The sequence below is a fragment of the Erinaceus europaeus genome, chromosome 2 (genome assembly GCF_950295315.1).
Source record: "Erinaceus europaeus chromosome 2, mEriEur2.1, whole genome shotgun sequence".
NCBI lineage: Eukaryota > Metazoa > Chordata > Mammalia > Eulipotyphla > Erinaceidae > Erinaceus > Erinaceus europaeus.
In genome coordinates this window covers 156,606,720-156,614,112 of record NC_080163.1, presented here as the reverse complement: position 1 = coordinate 156,614,112, position 7,393 = coordinate 156,606,720, and the positions used below count along the sequence as shown (strand labels likewise).

General features: G+C 41.1%; 1 pseudogene; it reads left to right on the top strand.

The window, feature by feature from the left end:
• The first annotated feature begins 243 nt into the window (after positions 1–243).
• LOC132537118 (small nucleolar RNA U3) lies at positions 244–353 on the top strand (annotated as a pseudogene).
• The last annotated feature ends 7,040 nt before the right edge of the window (positions 354–7,393 follow it).

The window sequence follows — 7,393 nt, the reverse complement described above, 5'->3', positions numbered from 1 at the left end:
ACAACAATAATAATGACAAGGACAACAAAAGAGAAAATAAATAAATATCTTTTAAAAATTTTTAAAGAAGAAGACTATTAACAAGATCTTGTTTGCTTTGTTTGGAATAGAGGGTCTGTAGGTGATCAGGTATTTGTTTTGAAAAGATCCTACTGGTTTATGGAATCAGCCATCTTAGACCAGCTGGTCTTTGGTTATCCCTGATGACTAATGAATAACTTGTGCCCCATGAGGAGAAGCACAGTGTTCTCTCTGAGTGTGAAGCCGGCTCTAGGTGTTGCTTCTGCAACTGCCTCTTGCCATTGATGATTGTTTTTCTCTTCCTTTGGGGGAGAAGAGGGAGAGGACACAATAAATTAATTAATTAATTAATTAATCAATAATATCTTGTCTCAGGCCACTGTGCCCCTTCTTTTCTTTCAGGACAGTTGGGGTGTAGCCACTTTATAGAATCGGAGCTGCTGCATTCTGAGTTTTACTTACACATATGTTCACAAAAGATGGCAATTTCTTTCACAACTCACTGTTTCTTGTCAATATTCATAATTTGGGGGGGGGGGTAGATAGCATAATGGTTATGCAAAGAAACTCTCATGCCTAAGGATTCAAAGTCCCAGATTCAATCCCCCACAGCACCATAGGACAGAGCTGAATAGTGTTCTGGTTAAAAAAAAACTTCCTTCTTAATATCAATATTCATAATTCCCAACATATTTGGGGATATATTTTGGTAAATATATATATATACTGATATAATAATATTATTATCTATTTACCTACTATTAATTATCATCTAAATTATGATACATATTTTATATTCATCCCATTTAATCTTCAAAATAGCCCTGTTATAGATCTATGACTATATAATATAAATATTTTATATGATATGTTTATATGATATGTTTATATTCTATGAATCCATAACATTTCACAAATCAGAAAACTGTGGCTCAGAATGGATAATTTCTCCAAGTTGCATAGCTGGGAAGTAGTTGAATCAGGCTTTGAATGTAACCTCTTAGCCATAGCTCTACATTGCTGCTTGTTCAATCCAAATCCTATTCCATGCTTGAACAGTTCCATACAATGATAGCACAGAACTGCCCAATCTCTTTTTAAACATGCCCAAGGACAGAAAACTTGCCACTTCTAAATAGAAAAAAAAAAAATCAATGCATTCCATCATTTATTCTGTAGATATTTCAAGATTTCCCTATATTGAGTAGAAATCTGTACTTATGTAGCTTCCACTTACTATTTCTGGGTTTCACTTCAGGATGATATAGAATAAGCCTACCATATTTCCACATGACTACAATTCAAATATTTGAAGTAATACAAATTTGTATTTTTAAAAAATGAACTACAGGGAGAAATGGAGGAAGGAGGAGGCCACAGAACTGTGGTAGTAGTTGCAGTGTAGAACTATCCCATGTGATCTTATGATCTTGTAAACCATTACTAAATCACTAATAAAAATAACTTATCAAAAAGTATACTACAGACAGCATGTAAATTGGGATTTGAACTAGGTCCACCAAATACTTTGTCTAATTTTCATTCTCCTGGAAAGTCTTAATTTCCCATTGACAAGAGTTTGCTTGTTTATTTTTTTCCCTTTTTGTTGCCCTTGTTGTAGTTATTATTGTTGTTGTTGTTGTTGTCGTCGTCATTGTTGGACAGCACAGAGAGAAATGGAGAGAGGAGGGGAAGGCAGAGAGGAGGAGAGAAAGATAGACACCTGCAGACCCGCTTCACTGCTTGTGAAGCGACTCCCTGCAGGTAGCAGGTAGGGAGCCTGAGGCTCGAACCCGGATCCTTACTCTGGTCCTTGCACTTTGCGCCCCCGCTTATTTATATATTTTTAAAGATATTATTTATTTATTTATTTATTTATTTATTTATGAGAAAGAACCAGACATCACTCTGATCCATGTGCTGCTGGGGTTTGAACTCAGGACCTCATGCTTGAGAGTCCAATACTTTATCCTCTGTGCCACCACCCAGACCACTATTTGTTTATTTTTAAGATAGAGACAGAGGGCAGGGTTATGCTATCTATGCAAACAGACTGTCATGCCTGAGGTTTCAAAGTCCTGGGTTTAATCTCCCAGACTACCATAAACCAGAGCTGAGCAGTGAAAGAGACCACAGCATCAAGACTGCCTTCAGCGAGTTAGGGGGCAAGCTCAAACCTGGGTCACACACATAGCAATACAGCTCTCACTATGCAAGTGAGCTATTTCAGGAACCCAAGAGATTTTTTTTTTAATGTAATCGCTGATTAGTCATAGTGGGAGAGGGCCCAGATAGTGGCTACGTGCTCACATTGCACTGCTCAAGGACCCAGGTTCAAGACCCAGTCTCCACCTGCAGGGAAAAGCTTTATTGAAGCAGGGCTGCAAGTGTCTCTCTCTGTCTCTTTCCCTCTCTCTCACTCCCCTCTCAATTTTTCTGTCTCTATCCAAAAATAAATTAACACAAATATTTAAATAAACAAATTATTTTGAAAAATTATAGTGGGAGAGGGACCAAGAAACTATGTGATAAGGTACATTCCAATGCACTTTGAAATAATTATACAATCATACTTTGACATGCATGGCTATGTAACTCCTTGAATTCAGTATTAGATGTTTTTCCATGAGAGAACAAATAATCCAGCACTGGAGTACAGTCAACGCCCATGTTCAAAGGGAAGCAATTACAGAAGCCAGACCTTCCACCTTCTGCAACCCACAATGACACTGGGTCCATACTCCCAGAGGGATAGAGAATGGGAAAGCTATCAGGGGAGGGGATAGGATATAGATATCTGATGGTGGGAATTGTGTGGAGTTGTACCCCTCCTATCCTATGGTTTTGTTAATGTCTCCTTTTTAAAATAAATTTTAAAATAATAGTAATAAAATAATAATAATAATCCAGCATGCAAAGCTAGGCACTCAGGTGGGGAGTTCCCCAAATCTGATTCCCAGCGGCAGTACCTAGGGTGGCCCACAGAAAAGGCACAGTACCTGAAGAGCCAGGCAGAGCTGGGCAAGGTGCTGTGGTAGTAGGAGCGGGTACAGGACCACTTCTTCCTAGTACACATCCACTGCTTCCTGGGCAACATCCAGAAGGTAGCAGCCTTCCTGGGGGTAATCCCACCAGCAGATCAGCCAGAGATAAAGCCCTGTATTTTAGTGTCCTCTAGGCCACTGAGAAGCCAATGAGTTGGGGACTGGGTTACCACATGGAACTGGAAGTGCAAGAACCAAGAGGAAAGGGAGCAGACCTTTAACAAAGCAATTCACAATTGCAAGGTTCATCCATATGACCCCTTCAAGGTGTGCTCAATGCCCTCCACGCAGGGTCTCTGAACAAGTGGTGATGGCCTTGCAGACTATAGGCCTGTCACAAGAAATGGTGGCACACCCTGAGAGTGTAAAAAGCTTCTGGCTGGTCGTGCAAGATTGCCCCCCATGTGACTTTTCCAGCTTTTTTTTTTTATTTATTTATAAAATTAAAAATATCGATAAGATCATAGGATAAGAGGGGTATAATTCCACACAATTCCCACCACCAGAGTTCTGTATCCCACCCCCTCCCTTCAAAGCTTTCCTGTTCTTTATCTGTCTGGGAGCATAGACCCATGATCTATGGGGTGCACAAGGTGAAAAGTCTGGCCTCTGTAATTGCTTCTCTGCTTAACATGGGTATTGGCAGATGGATCCATACTCCCAGCCTGTTTCTATCTCCAGAGAGGTGGAGTTCCAGGGTGCATTGGTGAGGTCCTATGCCCAGGGAAGTCAGGTTGGCACCATTGGTAGTCTCTGCAACTTGGTGTCATTGTTGACCCACATTGAGGGCAAGGTCCTGTAGGGGCCCACAAAGTGGTCCATTATGTTGTTCCTGATGGAGATGACCAGTGGCAGTGGAGAGAGGGATCTGTTAGAGGTCTAGGCCCATCATGTCTGTGTAGGAATCTTTTCCAACTCTTTTTTTTTCCTTTATTGGGGGGTTAATGTTTACAGTCAATAGTAAATACAATAGTTTGTACATGTGGGGGTAGATAGCATAATGGTTAATGCAAAGAGATTCTCATGCCTGAGGCTCCGAAGTCTCAGGTTCAGTTCCCCGCACCACCATAAGCCAGAGCTGAGCAGTTCTCTGGTGTTTCTTTCTGTGTCTTTCTCTCTCTGTATCTCTCTCAAAAATAAAATAAATAAAATACTTTTCTAAAAAAAAAGTTGATACTCAAGAGCCCTGAGGCATGAAAGCCTGTTTGCATAACCATTATGCTATCTCAGTGGTCAAAAGACTGACATTCTTTGGAAGCAGGAAGATTAACTTGAGTAAGATACACTCTTGCTACATCTGCAATAAAGTTTCTTCTTATTGAAAAAGTTCATGAGACAGAGTTTGACTCTCTGTGGTACAGTGGGCCCTAATTTGACTTCAGCTTCAATACCTGATATAGAGGGTGGTCTTGGGTTGGGGTGGGTGGTAAATCACCATTCACAAAGGCCTTGTTCAAGCCCCCACTCTTCACCTGCAGGGGGGATGCTTCACAAGTGAAACAAGTACTGCAGGTGTCTCCCTGTCTTTCTCCCTCTATATCCCCCCTCCCCTCTCTCAAACTCTCTCTGTCCTATCAAATACAGAAGAAAGAGGAGAAGGAGATGGAGCAGGAAGAAGAAAGAAAGAGGAGGGGGGAGGTGGAGGGGAAGAAAGAGGAGGGTGGAGGCAGTAGATTGCATGTAATGCAAAGAGACTCTCTTGCCAGAGGCTCCAAATTACCAGGTTCAATCCCCCTCACTACCATAAACCTGAGCTGAGCAGTGCTCTGGTAAAAGAAGAAGAATGGCCACCAGGAGCAGTGGACTTGTGCAGGCACCAATAACCCTGGTGGCAATAAAAACAAATAAATAACTGTCGTGAACAAATGACCCTGATATTAATTAATTAAATAGGGTAAAAAAAAAATCTGCCAATGGAGACCGAGGCTCTTTTCTAAAATGCTGCAATACTCATTTATTAACACTAGGTGGCACTCTAACAACAGGCCACACTAACACCACATTCTTATATTAAAATAGTTATAAACCCTGGTGCTCTGACACCATATTCCTATATTAATTACAGTTATACACCCAGAATACCTCCTAGTATAGGACAGGTAGGTGCGCAGGTAAGTTCACGACAAATGATGTCCTCAGGTCAGAAAACTGGTCCGGGCAGAGAGCGTCTGGTGTCTCAGGACAAGAAGCTAGTCTGGGCAGAGAGCTGGTCCGGGTCCTGGTCCTGGTCCTGGTTCTGGTCCTGGTCCTAGTTCTGGCCCGGGTCCTGGTCCTAGTTCCTTTTCTGGGGCTGGTCCAGGAATCTGCAGACACTTCCGTGACTGTCGGTGTGTTGATTGCCACGGGATATGCCTGATGAGGGCTCCTGAATTTACAGATTAGCATGCAGTTCAAAAGTTGCTAACCATGTTCAAAAGTCCTGAGTTTTTATCCCTGAGCTAGGCTGGGGTGTGGATTAGATCACCTCCAGCCAATAAGGATTGAGGTCTTCCTGACACTCAGGTCTAAACTTTATCAGGCTACACAGATGCAAGGCTTGCTCAGCACGGGACTTTCTCTTATGCTGGTACAGGATGCATTTCAGAGAATGCAGGGGCTACATGAGGCTTGCTCTGCACAGGACTTTATCTTATGCCGGTGCAAGGGTGTTTCAGGGCATTCATCCAGCATAGGACCTTATCTGTGCGGGCCTGCAGGAATTGGGGACCGGGTTCTAAGTTTCATCTTTCACTCTACTTTGTCACTTTTAACTCAAGAAGTATTTTAGAACTTTAATTTTAACAATGTTTCAGCACTCAAATAAGTATTTTAACATTTCTGACTTATTTTAACATTTCAAACTCAACATAATATTCTCACACCTGAATATTCACTTTAACAAATATTTCAACACTCTAAACTTAAACAACTTATCTTGATATTTCCAACTTATTTAAACATTTCAAACTCAAAGAAATACTTTCACACTTAATATTCTCACACTTCTTATATATATTCGAAGTACACACTTCTTATATATCCATATTATTTCAAGTACACACTTCAGTATTATTCTAAGTTCACACTCCTTATACATTAATATTATTCTTTTTTAATTTTTTTATATATTTTTTCCTGTTGTTGCCCTTGTTTTTTTATATATTTTTTCCTTGTTGTTGCCCTTGTCAGAGAGAAATGGAGAGAGATGGGGAAAAGAAAGATAGACACCCGCAGACCTGCTTCACCGCCTGTGAAGCAACTCCCCTGCAGGTGGGGAGCCGGGTTCGAACCCCCTGCAGGTGGGGAGCCGGGTTCGAACCAGGGTCCTTATGTCAGTCCTTGCGCTTCAAGTCACATGCGCTTAATCCACTGTGCTACCGCCCAACTCCCAATATTATTCTATAATAAGTCTGGTCATAAGTCGCAACATATTTGTTCAGGACTGTGTTCAGGAATCTGAGTTGTGTTGAAGGAGCTGTGTTTTCTTCATCTGGTATTTGCAAGGGACACTTAGCTGAAATCTTAAATATTCCTATTCCTGACAATACATAATGGCAAAGGAGGACCTTGAAGGGGTTGAGTTTTTATATGGAAAACTAAGAAATGTTACACATGCACAAACTACTGTATTTTACTGTTGACTGTAAATCATTAATCCCCCAATAAAGAAAAAAAAGTTTAAGGAAAAAAAGGGGAGGCAAACTCCTACCTACTCCCAAAACTGCTTTTACTGTCTCATTTTATTTTCATTACTCCCTTCCCATATATTTTTTAAATTTTTATTTATTTATTCCCTTTTGTTGCTCGTTTTTTTATTGTTGTAGTTATTGTTGTTATTGTTGTCGTCATTGTTGGATAGGACAGAGAGAAATGGAGGAGGGGAAGACAGGAGGAGAGAAAGATAGACGCCTACAGACGTGCTTCACCGCTTATGAAGCAAATCCCCTGCAGGTGGGGAGCCAGGGGCTCGAACCGGAATCCTTCAGCTGGTCCTTGCGCTTTGCGTCACACTTAACCTGCTTGTCAATTTTAGCCAGTACCACTGTCTCTGTTACATTCAAATTAAGAATTAAACTCTTTTCCACCCCGCCTTTTAGTTCCCTTCTTCCCACCCTCCTAATAAAATTATGCCACAGTAGAAAAGAAAAAAAGAAGAAAGAAAGAGGGAGGAAGGAAGGAAGGGAGGGAGATGGTTCTGGAAAACTGAGCCCATAACCTGTGGAATCTGGCACTATCTCTTATAGTACTGGAATTGCACTGAGCTTTCTCAGATGTCAGTTGTTGCCTGAGAATTGCTTTCTAGTGTGAGGGTACTTTCACATATTCATGTTGGAATTAGGTCCAGGAAC